This window comes from Galeopterus variegatus, unplaced genomic scaffold, assembly GCF_000696425.1.
Source record: "Galeopterus variegatus unplaced genomic scaffold, G_variegatus-3.0.2 Scaffold1262, whole genome shotgun sequence".
Lineage (NCBI taxonomy): Eukaryota > Metazoa > Chordata > Mammalia > Dermoptera > Cynocephalidae > Galeopterus > Galeopterus variegatus.
The window spans coordinates 186,250-201,204 of record NW_007727373.1 but is presented as its reverse complement, the minus strand read 5'-3'; positions in this window follow the sequence as shown (position 1 = coordinate 201,204).

Sequence of the window (14,955 nt, the reverse complement as noted above, 5' to 3'; positions counted from 1 at the left end):
ACTGTGAGGATTGATGAGAAGAAAACAACTATAAAGTAATTCGACGATGCCCCATAAATGGGAAATATTCAATCCATGATAATAATAATTACTACTATCATTACTTGTGAAGGCTGCGAGTAACAGTTTAATTCTGTATCATGGAATGAAGCTTCTGTATGACTTTTTTCCTATGTATTCTAACTCAAAGAATTGGGCTCTGATTCATTAAACAGATTTGATGAAAATGATCTTGTTCTTTCATCTGTTAGCAAAAGAAGGACATGCTTTCAAGCAAATATTGTACATGAAGGAATCATAGGTGGTAGGGTGTCATGGAAAGACTCTAGTCCAAATTTTGTCTCAGAGTAGCAGTGTGACCATGGGGAATTCACTTCCTCAGTCTGGATCTCTGTTTTCTCAGCTATAAAATGAAGGGGTTGGGTTAAATGATCTTTAAATTCCTTCCCAACCAGCTATTAAATGATTTTTCGAGTTGCTCATTAAATTTCCAGGCTCCATCAAACAGCTCATTGTGTAGCCTACTTGCTCATTTTATATCTCTGTATATTTTCAATCCAGTGTTTCAGTCTAGATTTCCATTTGGTGCCTTTTCAGTTGGGTGGTATCACTCTTGCTTGAATTTCTTTTCATCCACTAATTTGCATGGGAAAGAAGAGTTTCCAGAGAGAAAAGAGATGGGGCCTGACTCCTCTTTTTTTGTTTCAAGGATATTTATATGTCTGATGAATTAGGGCAGCCTTGATGAAGACCAAATTATGGGAAACAGTGATGAGGTGCTTGAAAGGCAGCTCATCTTGGAGGCATAAGAGATCCTGATCAGGGATCTCTTCTTTTATTAGGGGCTAAACTTTTCAGGAGAGGTAGTCCTGGTTCCATTCCCAGGGTTACTGACAGGGGAACCATTTGACACAACCACCTTGACACCTTGGATATGACTTGGGGAAAAAAATCATATATGTATGAATTGAAAGAATTTCTCCACTAAAACATGGAAACTCTTAGGCATTTGGTAGTTTTCTGTGGGTCTACCAGCTGAGTATAGCTGAAAGCTGACAGCATTATTCCTCCACTACACGTCATGGAGCCATGACACACATCACAGTACCATCTTTGCTCAGGGAACACTCTACCAAAAGCAACGTGAGAGTGCGTGCAGCAACATCACAGTAGGGGATGGGAGCCTGACTTTGCCTCTGGCCACTCGGTGACAAAGATGTTAACCCAAACTAGTAAGCAGGACTGTTGGGGGTCAGCAAATATAAGTGCTAATTTCAGTGGGCATCAAGTTTAATCTTTAGAGCTGTGTCCTTCTTTTCAGGTGGGAAGCAGCAGACATGCAATGGCTCTTGGACACATGAGCCCTCTTGGACATCCTTAGAGATATTTGAGGAGGAAAACTTATAGAACAAGTTGGAATTTTGCTCAAAGAATAGGTGAAAATGCAGTGCCACTGCAAATTATGTATTAAAATGTGACTCCATTTAAATATAGACCCTTGTTAAATTGATACAGATAGGGCCATCCTGGTGGCCCACTCGGTAGAGTGCGGCGCTTGGGAGTGTGGTGGCGCTCCCGCCGAGGGTTCGGATCCCATATAGAGACCGGTCTGCTCACTGGTTGAGCGTGGTGCGGGCGCGACACCGAGGGTTGTGATCCCATTGCCAGTCAGGAAAAAAGACAGAGAGGAAAAAAAAAAAAATTGATACAGATATACCCATAAAACACCAAAAAAAAAAAAGGTTAAAATATTTTCAATGTCAGTTATATTTATTGATGTAAAATAGTAACAGGGCATTCTGGATTTAACACAGAAGTCTTGTAAACTTAGTTAACATGAGGCTACCCTTGAGAGATAGATCCTTTCTTTGTATACAAACAGGTCAGATTTTTTAGTCTATTCATTAAGGCTAAGGACAATGCCTTGTATATCTGTCTGAGTGGCTACCTAGTCTCTATCAGATGATATCTAGATTCTTTCTACATCTTTATGTCAACTGAAAATCTTCATGCATTGGAAGGGTAGGTAATATTATTTTCATCCATTTTAAATAGAATTGAACAAAGGCTCAGAAAGAATTAACAGTTTGCCCAAAGTCACATTGGGATAATAATAGTAGAATGTGGACTCAAAATTTGTTCTTCTGATTATATGTACTGTGTTATTTGATCTCTTCTGTGGTCAGTGGGGCATTCTGAAGCCTAGAGGTAGAAGGGAAGAAGAAAGTTCCTCTCTCCATTGGAAAGGGGCAGTAATTCTATAGAGACAGATTGTTCAAACTAGAATTAAGCATTTAAAAAAATTATTTTTCCTTACAAACTATCCATCATGCTGGATTGTGTGTGTGTGTGTATGTGTGTGTGTGTGTGTGTGTGTGTGTGTGTGCATGCGTGCTGGAATGGGCAAGGGCGGGATCCATGATTATTTCTATGAATCAAGTTACTGTATTTCACAAGTAGCTCTGATAAGCACTGTAGGACAATAATAATGTGTACCTTGGTTCTAGACACAAAAGAAAATTTTGTGGTCTGGGTTATTTAGTTCCCTCCTGAAGCTTGAAAATTAAATTATCTTATTTTTTTTTCTTTTCTGTTATAATCCAAGTGGCATTATTAATCTTCCAGTGTATTTGTAATTTTTTCTTTGTAACAATTTGTGTCACATATGAGTTTAACTATCAGAAAGAAATCAAACAATACTGAGTTTGGATGCTTTCTGCAGAGAAACTGACAAAAAACATTTGGATCAGTATCTTTGAAAATATGAAATGTAGACTATATAGATATATATTTCCAAAATTTGTCTTTTTAAGGCTCATTTATTTCAGTGGGTACTTTTGTGGGTTAAAGGGAGCATACGCTTGTTTGACTTCCTGTTAAAAATAAATGCCCTTGAGAAGGAAAACACACGAATCCTCTATCTGTCTTTTATTCCATGGGACTTGACTTTTTGAATGAACTAGCAGTAATTTCAGGAGGCTCTGTGGGAATTAGACACAAAAAACACATTTCACCTGGAGGGCTAGATCCAGAATGTGGGTACTACCCGAGGAGTCAACATGGCAGAGGAAAGAGGGTGTGTTAGGATCAGAACAACTGGTTTGAATCATGATGCTACTCTGTGTACCAAATATATGACTTTGTCCAGTACAATTAAATCATTCTAGCCTCCATTTCTTTCCCTGTAAAATGGGATTGATAGTACTTCCCTACCTAACTTCAAAAGATTATTCTGAGGGTTAAGTTAAGTAATTATTCTGAGAGTGCTATAAAAGCTTGTATCATTTAGGGTTCTTAGGATTTAAGCAACAGACAGACTGTCTAACTTACACACACAAAAGGAATTTATTGGAAGACCTTTGGGTAATTCACTAAATGAAAAGACAAAGCTGGGATACCAAGTACAGAAAGCACAGTAACCAGGGCTACTGGACCAGAGATCTAAATTATAACAACTAATGGGCTGTCTTGTTAGGACGCCATCACCAAAATAAACTGGCCCTGCCTTTCTCTTTGAGATCTTCTGCTCAAGAAGCAGAAGAGAGAGACCAACACCAAGCGTCTCCAGCTTGGGGCAGAAACTCTCCACTTGGATAAGCTAAGGGAGAGGAAATGCTATTAGGGGAAAACCTTGAATCGGGACGTGGTGGCAAAAATACTGCTGTTCACCAAAAGGGCTGTGCAGTTATCTGCTTCAGTGGGAGGGCAGGCTGTTGAGAAAATGCCCTGGTGGTGATGGGTCGGGTGGAGGGATCTCTGGTTAATGAAAGCCTCTCTGGCAGGGGTGCATACTTTGGGGGAAAGAGTGAGAGAATGCGAAGGAGGGGGAGGAGACAATGGTTAAGAAAATGGAGGTGAGAGGACACTGAAAAGACAAACAGTGGTGATTTCCCCTACAAAAGCTTTTTGTGCACTGATGGATTTCATATAAAGCTTCGGGATAAACATAGACATTATCAGTCAGTTTTTTTGAGTTGTCCTAGTTCATCAAAAGTGAGGATGTCAGTGTGTTTTGCCTATACCCAAGGGTTGGAGGAAAGTGCCTGAGAGGACTCGAAAGAGATGTTTGTAATGGCTGGTCCTCTGCCGCATGTCAGCAGAAATGCCCCAAGTTATATGCTTTATGAATTGGTGTTTCATGTGTGAATCTAGCAGGGCAAAAACAAACAAATAAAATAAAAAGGTTTTATTGCTAGAAAACCATTGTCTGCTAAAGGAAAACATGAAGAATTTTTTGGAATAGCATGTTTAGACTCTTCAGGTTGTCTGCATCTCCATTGACAGCTGGGCAGCTGGGTACACAAGCACAATATTTGTTTATTGTTTGATTCATATCAGTATTTCCTCTACCCTGTTCACACAATTTATTTTGCAACAACCAGAAAGAGCCTCAGTCTGCAGAAAATGTTTACCTGCCAAGATGGCTTGTTGAAATAATCCTGAATCGTGTTTGATCTATTTGGTCAACAGGGGAATTAATAGGCTCAGGCAGATAAGGCTTCTTTGCTGAAAAATATCTCCTTCCTTAGTGTATGCCCTGGAAGGCTGGAGTTCAGCTGCCCTGCAATCCCTAATCCTCTTTGACATCAGGAAATTCTCTTGGTTCATTTATTTGCCCCTCCTCTCCTTCAAAAAACATTTTAATGTATTTCATGGAGTAAATAAAACTGTCTTTGGTGAACTAAGGTGAGGTTCGAGAAGGTATGTGCTTGAGGGGAGGATAAGAGATTTCAGGGAGTGTATTTTCTTAGCTTTGCCCCAAGCAAAACAAATTGTGTGTGTATTCTTAGATCACTCAAAATAAACTGAGCAAACGGTGTCATGTAAGGTGAAGCCAGTGGTTGAAACAATAATGTCATAGACATACATCACCCTAACATTTGGCTTTCAAGACACTTTATCACAGACTTGTTCAATTTCACATTTACTCTAATTATGTAGCGACCTCTCCAGAGTAAGAGTAATGATATCTATACTGATATAGATATATAGTTGACAGATGTCTCCCAAATATACCACTCTCATTATTTTAGTTTGTATACTCTGTTAGCCTTATAAAATTTTTGCAGGACAAATATAAACATGTATATCTAGATATATATACAGATGTCACTGGTATGGTGCTGAAAAAGGTTAGTGTGTTGTGATTGATACTTGCTTGATAGAGTCTGACTGGTGGAGAAGAGGGGAGACCACACAAATTATATAACAGAGGATGATGATAAAAAGGGAAGAGTGGGAAAATTTTAGAATGGAGAAAATTCTGGGATACAGAAAATGTCATTTATATTAAATAGTATGTTTACTTCTCTTTTATATGATAAATCTAAAACACATGCTTATTTTCAAAAATGGTGAAAGTATTAAAACAGTAAAAAGGGGCATAAAAATTCCAACACTTATTTCACTAATTTCAGCCATCCAGGGCAACCGAGGGCATTTTTGTATATTTCCTTCCAGGATTTTCTCTTTCTCTCTCTCTTTTTTTATTTTTTAAAATTTTTACATAGTTGTTTTTATTCAACATAAAGTTTTGTATTTTGCTTTCTTTTCTTAATAGTATGTCATAGAATCAGTGTCTTTGTGAATGAATTTCTAAATCTAGATTTCCATAAACAGAGTTAATGGATTAAACATGTATAGAATTTTAATTCTCCTAACCTTCAGAAAGGCTCTGCTAATTTACATTCTCATTTTAAATTCCAATTTACACTCTCATTTCTACTTTCTAAAGCCCTCAGTGGGAATGGCTATCCCATTGGGTAGCATAAATGACTTTCATCAACACTGAATTTATAATTTTTATTGGATTTATGAATTTGATCATCAGAAAGTTATCTTCTGCTTTCTACTTTTGCATTTCTTTGGTTACTAGTAGTAACATTTTTTTAAATGAATTGCACATATTTTTAGAGCTTATCATATGCTTTCTAACTTTATTGTTAAAGTTATTATAGTTTATTGTGTTTTTAATGGATGGGAATTTTAAGGTGCCATGTGTTCACATATATCTATATATTTCTTTATAATTTTTTGCCTTTAATTTTATGCTTAAAAAGGTTTTCACCATTCTAGAGTCAGATAAATAATCCCCTACATTTCTTATAGTGCTTTTCATATTTTATATTTAACCCTTTGATCTCTTTGAAACTAATCCTATTGTGTGGTATGTGGCAGGAGTCTACTTTGATTTGTTTTCTTTAAACATCTTGTCCTGGCCCATAGGGCTCTGCATGACCTGGTCCATGCCTATCTTGCTAAGTCCATTCGTCTCCTTCACTTTCCCTTGAATCATTACTCTCCATCCACTCTTTCTTTACAACCTAAGCTGGTTGCTCCCCCAGGGTCTCAACGCTTGTTCCCCCTGCTTGGAAAGCCCCTCCCCAGATCTCCAGATGGATTATTCCTCATCATGTGCATCTTTTTCAGAAAGGCCTTTGTGGACACTCTATCTTAAAGACTGTTCCCCTATCAGTGCTGGTGCCTCGGTGTTATCATATTTTCTCTTTAGGGTTTAATAATACCCAAAATTACTTGTCCATGTACTTGTATACTTGCTTACTGTCACCAACATCAGAGTGCAAGCTCCGTGGGAAAATGGGCCTTGTCTGTCTGCTTCACTACTAATTCCCCAACATAGAGAACTGACCTGGCACATAGTATATGTTCAACTAGTATGTTCCTTGGGCAAATGAATAAATAGATTTGGTGTGTATTATTAGCCCAGAATCATCATGTAAAAATAATGAAAGTAATCTCTAACCTTTACTGAGTACTTATTCTGCAATAGTCTCCTACGTGTTTTACGAGCATTATTTTATGTAATCCACCAAATAAGATATGTTTATTGAAAGCATATGAACTTTATTACTGCAAATAGCACTTAACTGACAGGTAAGAGTTTAAAGAAATGGTTAAGGTCGACTAGCTAGCAAGGGAGTATGTTGTAGCTTTAAAATATGTTTTGCATATTTGCTCAATTCCTCTGAGAAAAATTTTTAATTCACATTAATTAGTTTATTCTACCAGGTGAACATCTAGATCTTTCTTTTAACTCCTTTCCAAATAACCTTATTAGACTTCTGATTAGAATTGCATTAAATCCCTCCATTAATTTTAAAAGAGCTTCATCTTTTCAAAATTGCCATTCTCTTTTAGGAAGATTGTGTCTCTACAACTCTTTTACTTTCCGACCCTTGGAAAAGTTTTGTAGTTTTTTTCTTATAGGTCCTGCATATTTTTAAAAAAATAAACTTATAATGAGCTATTTTATATTTTTGCTTGTTGTTATAAGTAAGATGTTTCTGTTACATTTTTGAACTATTGTAAATTCTTGCCTGTAAATTATATGCAAAGACATATTTTAAAAAATGGGTATATGTTTCAGAGTCATTATGTGCTCTATTGGCATCTTCTGAGAAAAGTGCTCACTGCCCCAGCAAGTGGGTAAAAGTAAATATTAAAGTCAGAAAACTACTAATAGAACGATTGTTAAGAATGTGAGTTGGAAGCAGGGCAGACTTGGGCTCAATGTCTAGTTTTTTACCCTGAATAGATTCGACTCTCTGAATTTAATTTCATCTGGAAAGTGAGTTGTTGTAAGAATAGGTTAGGTAATGATGTCAAACATTTAGCACACTGAGAGATATGCACTAAATGCTTAATAAATGTTAGTTATTGTCAATAGGGCTACTAGATTGTAGGTGATTTGCAAATCTTTTTTCTCTAGGTATTAAACTATGAGGGGAGTGTCATATTGTGAAGCTTTATGCTTCTTGGTAAGGGATGATACAGTGAAGCCTAAAGGAGAAGTCAGTGGTTATAGTCATTTTAACTGACATTCTTTGGCTATGAAGTCAAATGGAAATCTAGGGTTTTATTTGTATTTCTATCTTCTGTGTTTATAGCCATAAATATGTAGATACTTGTACACACACACAGCCGTCATCCTGTAACTTTTAAAAAAAATTTATTACATGGAAAAAATTTTTTTATTTCATTATATTTCTGTTGCCCCCTTGTGGACCCCTCCTGTCATGGTGATTATTTCCTTCTCCTTACACTACTTTGAGAAATGTACCCCCAAATTGCTTTATAAACATGTATCCCCAAAAAGGAATGACAATGAAGAATGGGATATAAGAAGAGTTTTATTTTTATTTGATTTGAATCTGATCCTGTTTCTCTAGGTGTGTCTTGCCTCTTTTTAAACCTCTAGGACTGTGATCATTAACGTGTGCCTGTTGTTGGGGCAGGATATGGTGGTGGTTACATTATGGTTAACTTGGTCCTTACCAAAAACTCTTCCTTCTTTTTTTGATCTTTTTTTTCTGTTGCTGGTTTTGTTAGAAAACATTTTCTCTTCTATATTAATTGGATCGGTCTACCATTTTCTCTTTATAAATACTATTCTGTGGTCGTAATTTAATCTTCAAAAATTGAAGTCATTAGTATGCCTGAGAAGATCCTTTCCAATATGTATTTCTCTTGTCATGCAGCCGCACGTTGGAGTTAGAGAAGATGATATGGAAGGGCTGGCATATTTATGATGATGAGGCTTTGAAGAGCCCTGAAATGAGTTGAGTGGATTCTCATGAATGAAGATCAGCCTAGTCCTGTGGAACAAATGCAGGATTTAGAGTCAGACAGCCCTGGGAATGAATTCTGCCTCCAGCACTTATAAGCTCTGTTATATTAGGCAATTTATCCTTCCTGAGACTTAATTTTTGCAGCAGCTATTATTTGGGAGGTAATAGTACCTACTAGCATGGTTGTCATGGGACTTAAACAAAACCATGTGTGTAAGTGCTTAATACAACACCTGATGCGTACAATGTCAAGGACGTTATAACACACATGGTTATTATATTTATTCAGGTCAGGTGCAGGGAAGAAAACAATCAGGTTCTGATAAGATGAGTTTGGATGGTTTAAAATTTGCTCTATAGTAGATCCAGAGCCAGTCTCCTTAAAGGAAATGCATCTCCCCAACCTGGGAATCTACAGTGTATGAGGAAGGCAAGGGGATGTCTAGCCTTCCTGTAATCTGGTAGCTTTTCTTGTGGCTGGCGGCTGGTAAATGTTTTCCAGAGTCTGCTGCTGCACTGACACTTGATGGTTTCTTAATAATTTTCCATTTCCTCAATGGGTTAAATAATAAACTATAGCTATTTTGTTGGTTCATGGCAGGCCTATCTGTGATTTTGAGTAATTGCTTGGCACACAGAAAATATTGCCTTCTATATTTAGACATGTTTATCAATCATGCCTTCCAGACACCATCTGCCCAAGAAGGGCCACAACAAGTGGAGGTCCAGAGAAGAATGACTTTGGGACAAAGCCTCTCCCAGGAGCATAGGACAGAACCCATCTGGCTCTAACGATTGTTCAAGGTGGATGCAGAGAGGGGAAGGGGAAATGTGTGCTCAGATAAAACCCTTACCTGCTTATTAATCGAACAAGGCAGGTGCCAGCCTTCTTTGAATTCTGCTGGCAGGCTGCAGAATGTGCCATTTTCCTTGCTAATAAGTCTTTCAGCACAGCAAGCTTTACAGCAAGAAATAAAGGAAAATTTCAATTAATATAAGCCCTGAGGTTAACTTAAAAAATCTCTTAGCCTATTCTCCTAAAAGTGGAGGGTTGAAAGCAAAGATAAGAATAAAAAAGGAAAGGAAGGAAGAAAATGAAGCCCATTGACATTAGGGATTAATTCAAGAACACATTTGTTAGGTTCAGTTCAAACTCTTTAGGCTGGTGTTCAAGGTCACTTTCATGTCTATATGCCCTACCGAGGACAGTGCCTCTGAGTCCTTGACATTATTCACATCCAGGCCCCTGGAGTGAGGCTGGAGGGGAAAGTGGGGAAGGAGGCTTATTTTCTGTTTCTCTATGGTATTTCCCACATTCATCCTCACAGATATCCTCATTTCTACTTATTAGCTGAGACTCAAAGAAAGTTTGGGGAATTTGTTCAGGAATACAGGCAGTGAGTGACTGAAGTGAGACTAATTTTACTCACACCAGAGCTATTTGCTTTCATGTCTTCTGCTTATCTGAAAGCTCCTTGAAGGCAAGGTTTACTATTTATATAAGATTTACTGTTCATTCTTTATTATTAAAAATAATACACATCCTATGCAGAAAATTTGGTAACAAAGAAAAGCCAAAGAAATTAAATACTTAAGTCCCATCGATTTTCAGTAATATTTTGGTTTGCATGCTTTCATTCATTTGTGTGTTTGTGTGTGCATGTATACATACACATAAGTACACCATTTGGAAACCTATGTAAAGGTTAAAAGTATGTTGACTAGATTCTGACAAATTTAGACCTGGACCTGAATCTCTTATTACTATTGTATTATATTGGATAAATTTCATAACCTTTTTAACCCTCAGTTTTCTCATCTGGGGAAATAATATTCTTTCTGAATTTTCATTTCCTTACTTATAAAGTGGGAATAATAATGCCTATTTCATAAGTACTTTCTGAGAATTAAGCCATGTTGTTCATGTAAAGCATGTTAACAACTGGGCCCATTTGATTAGCTATTGTTATAACAACAACAATGGTTATTGTGGGTATGTTTGTCAGGAATAATTTCCTTGTCAATAAATATTCTTCTACAATAGTATTTCTCAACTTTTTGTTTTTTATTGTCTCAATGGAGCTTTATAAGATATTTTTCCCTAATTATTTCCCCCATGAAATTTTAATAACACAGATAGGCTGCATATCTGTTTATATACCGTATTTATATCCGTGCTTTTTACATACAAAAGGCAAGATTTTTTTTACCGCTCATGCACAAATTTCAGCTCCCATTGACAGGGATGTTCTACAGCATGATTTATAACATTTATCTTATATAGATAAATTATAATTTAGATAACCAAGATTCTATCATTGGATATCTGGATTATTTTAAATGTTTTACAAATTTTTAGGTACATTGTAATTAACATGCTGTACATACTGTATTTGTACATACAAACATATGTTTGTGTATGTCTATGCTTTTTTTTTTGGAAAAATTCTTCAAGATGAACTGCTTTGACCAAAGGTTTTGCATATTTAAAGGTTATGGATATTTAAAGTCTTTTGCTAAGTAACTCTTCAGAAACTTTGATACCAAACTGCACTTTGATTGGCAATGTCTGATTGTGCCTAGTGTATTTCACTAAATCTTCTGTAAATGGGGTATTAAAATGTATAGTTCTTTATAATTTTAAAAAATCTTGGGGAGGGCTTAGTTTCAAATCAGTTTGCATCCCCACTACACCCAGTGCATGACCCTTACAGCCTTTCAGTATACAACTCAGGCTTTCTCTTCAGACTTTCTTTGCTCCTTGTCTTCACTACCTATATGACCCTCCATACCCCAATGTAATGAATATGGTGCAGATCCCCAACCAATCCACATGTTTCTTTTCTTTCATGTTCTTGTGTATTCTACAAAGTGGTGTGTTGTCAACAGTTAGACAACAAGAATCCTGATTCAATAAAAGCAACCGTATTTCTGTCCAATGGTGCTGTTATTTTCAATTTGGATTCCAATTCAGAAGTATTTCTTCCAGCCACAAAGAATATTGTATAATCTTTCCCATTGACACAACAAGACTAGATTAAAGAGAGACATAAAGAAGGAAGACTTGACAGAGATAAAAACCAATTTTGGGGAAAGTATCTGGTTTGGTATTTTTGGAAGGGGGTATTTGTTTATACACCAAATGGTTATTGAGTACTTACTATGGGCCAAGCTCATAGTAGTTCCAGTTTCTGCAAATATGACAAGAAACAAAAACAAATGCTGTCATGTTCATAGAGATTAAAATATAATCCTTATATAGTAGTAACAGCTCCAGTACAGGAAAGTAACATCAGCTTAGCCTTGCAAATAAAAACTATGTGGAACAGAAAAATGTGGATCATGCAAGAAGAGAAGCTGAACCAGTGCTAAAACATTGGTCTGCTACGGATTTTCATTAGTTTCTTAGAGAGGAGATAAGTAAAACTTATTATTGGGATTACACTGTAAATCTTTTGTAGTTTGTTTTATCAGTTTAGCCTAACTTACTTCTTGAGTAAAATGCAGGTCATTCTCATTTCACAGTGAGAACACAGTCATTCTTAATGAAACCTTTTGTGGACTTTATAAATCTCTGAATTAAGAACTTTTGCTTGTGTTTTTATACTTAGTTACCTGTGCTGGGAGGACTGACCTGAGAATCTGAGAGTTAAGATTCTCGTGCTTAGTAAGCCAAATTGAAAGTAGTTCCTCATGCGGCCTTAAAGTGGCTTATTTTAGGCTGATGTGTTGTAAGTTGTATTGCAGGAGCTTTGAATGTCCATGTGTTTTGCCTGGGCTTTTCTTAACCACCACTGCCTAATCCCCCAGTCTGATTCAGCTATCCTTCTTGGATGTTTCAGAAACAAGACTAATTTCCCACTGTATGACTTCTCTCTTTTCCTCACTAGACTGTGACTTTCTTGAAGTATCTGACTATATTTTTGTTTATCACAAACACATGGCATAATCTAATCACAGTAGTTGCTCAATGTAGATTTTTATAAAAGGAAGGAAAAAAAAAGAGGGAAGGAAGTAGGGAATGAGGGAAAGATGAAAGAAAATGTAGGTTTGAGGCCAGATATTCAGTCTGGTGCCCAATCCTTCTATACCTGCAGCTCTGGCTTAGGTTGATCATGCTCAGAACTTGCTAGATCCTCAGTTGCCAATATCTTCTACTCCACTTGCTAAAGCAGAAAAGGCAATCAATTGATTTTAGAAATCTTCCCTATATTGCATTTGCTTATTTGTTTTCTTTTTTAAAAAGCAATTTTTATTAAGCTGTTACTATATGCCAGATGATGGGCTCCAGATGCTATCCACCATCTGCAGCTTAACTCATAATAATCCTATAAGGTAAGTATCATTATTTTCATTCTATCCAAAAGACACTTGAGGTTTATCGATGATAAATGAGTAGCCCAAATACACATGGTTGAGTATCAGAGCTGAAATGTAAGATCTGACCTGTCCTATTTTAAAATTCTACTTAACCACTAAGCGTGTGGTTCTCTCTTGTCACAAATATATTCCATTCAACCAGTGTTCCAGTGAGCATCTTAAGAAAGAAGGGCTTTGGGAGCTTCAAACAAGTCCATGACTAATAGAAAGACATCATTATTATTACCTTTATGACTCTTAGACTGTGTGACTGTGTATGGCTCTTAAATTCTTAGTAAAAAAAAATCAGCATGTGAAGTAAGTCTGTAAGTCTGTGTGTCTGGGACAGAGAAATGAGAAAGAGAGAGAGCGAAAGAGGCATGGGGGAGGAAATAAATTTTACACCTCACTTTCCTGTTTGGAAACATTAACTTAAAATGAGCTTAAAAATCTCCTTTCCCACCTTTCCCTTTGGCTGCATTTATAGTAGAGAGATCATGTATGGTTGTGGATAAACAAGTCAGTGGTAGAGGTCCGGCAGGTGCTGGAACATTGCTCTAGAAGACCTGGCCCCTAAGAGGAGCGTACCCAAACTGTAACAGTAGGCATCTTTCTGTCTCTTTCTATTATTCTCAGCAGGAATTCTTCTGACCTCCACATTCTCCTGCTTTATAAGATCACAGACGTGGGGGTCAGATATTTCAAGACCCTGTGTTCTACACAAAGGTGCTGTATTTTTCCTTTACTGACAGATTCCTTTGTGGATAGATACATTTTTCTCTTGTACTTTTAATGGAAATTCTGCAGGAAAATGTAATAGAATATATTTAGTCTGCCCTTAGTTGGTACCCAATACATCATTTTATTATTTATAAGAATGGTTAAAATTGATTTAACCTTTCCATTTTTCCCAGAAGCTACTTTGTGTATATGATGTGTGTAGTTCCTCCATTTGGAGGATTTAAATCAACAAAGAAACAGAATTCTAAAACATAAGTTTTATGGATCATCTCCTTCCACTCTATTTTTATATGCAGCTCTTTGCAGGCAGAGCCCATGATCAGATCTGAATCTCTCACTACAACTTACACAGCTCCTTTCTCATAGCAGGTGCTATGTTTTTTACTAAAGTTAATTTGAAATGAGAATTCATTAAAAAAAATTTTAATGGTGTGGCAGTTTGAGAAAAGTTATATATTTATGGGAAGAGGTTGTAAAAGAGATAGTTTTAATTTAACGTATGTGAAATTGAGTTTTCCAGATTGAAACAGTTGATGCTTCTGTAACCATCTTTAAGTTTTCTAGAATTTTATATTATATATGCTAGTTTTGCATAATATTAATTATATATAATATAGAATATTCTTCAAATGTAGAAGGGAAAATAATATGAAATGAGGCTTTGGTGTCATGGAAAGATTTAGCATTATGTTAAGCCTGGAGTTTTTCCCCATTAGGGAAAAAGGAGAGTTTTGTGCAATCTGGCATTGCGGTCTGTGGGCAAAACTTGGTAGTAAGTTTCCCTGTTGTTGCCTATGAAGCCTTGAAGTCTTGGCAGCTACTTTCCTTGGGATAATAGCACCTGGTAATAAGAAACGGAGACAGATAAAGTCCTGGTTGAAAGAAAAAGCCTTAGCATTGGGACAAGTGAGCAATTAATTTAATTCAGAAAAGTACATTAAAGCAGCATTAGAAATATGACTCAACCCACTCTGTTGGCTGTCTTTTAGCTCTGTTAATTGTTTCTTTTGCTGTGCAAAAGCTTTTTAGTTTGATATAGTCCCATTTATTTATTTATTTGGATACGGAAAATGTGGTATATCTACACAATGGAATACTACTCAGCTATAAAAACAAATGAAATACTGCCATTTGCAACAACATGGATGGACCTTGAGAGAATAATATTGAGTGAAAAGAGTCAGGCAGAGAAAAAGAAATACCACATGTTCTCACTTATTGGTGGGAGCTAAAAAAAAAAATAAACAAATTAATTTACCCACAAACA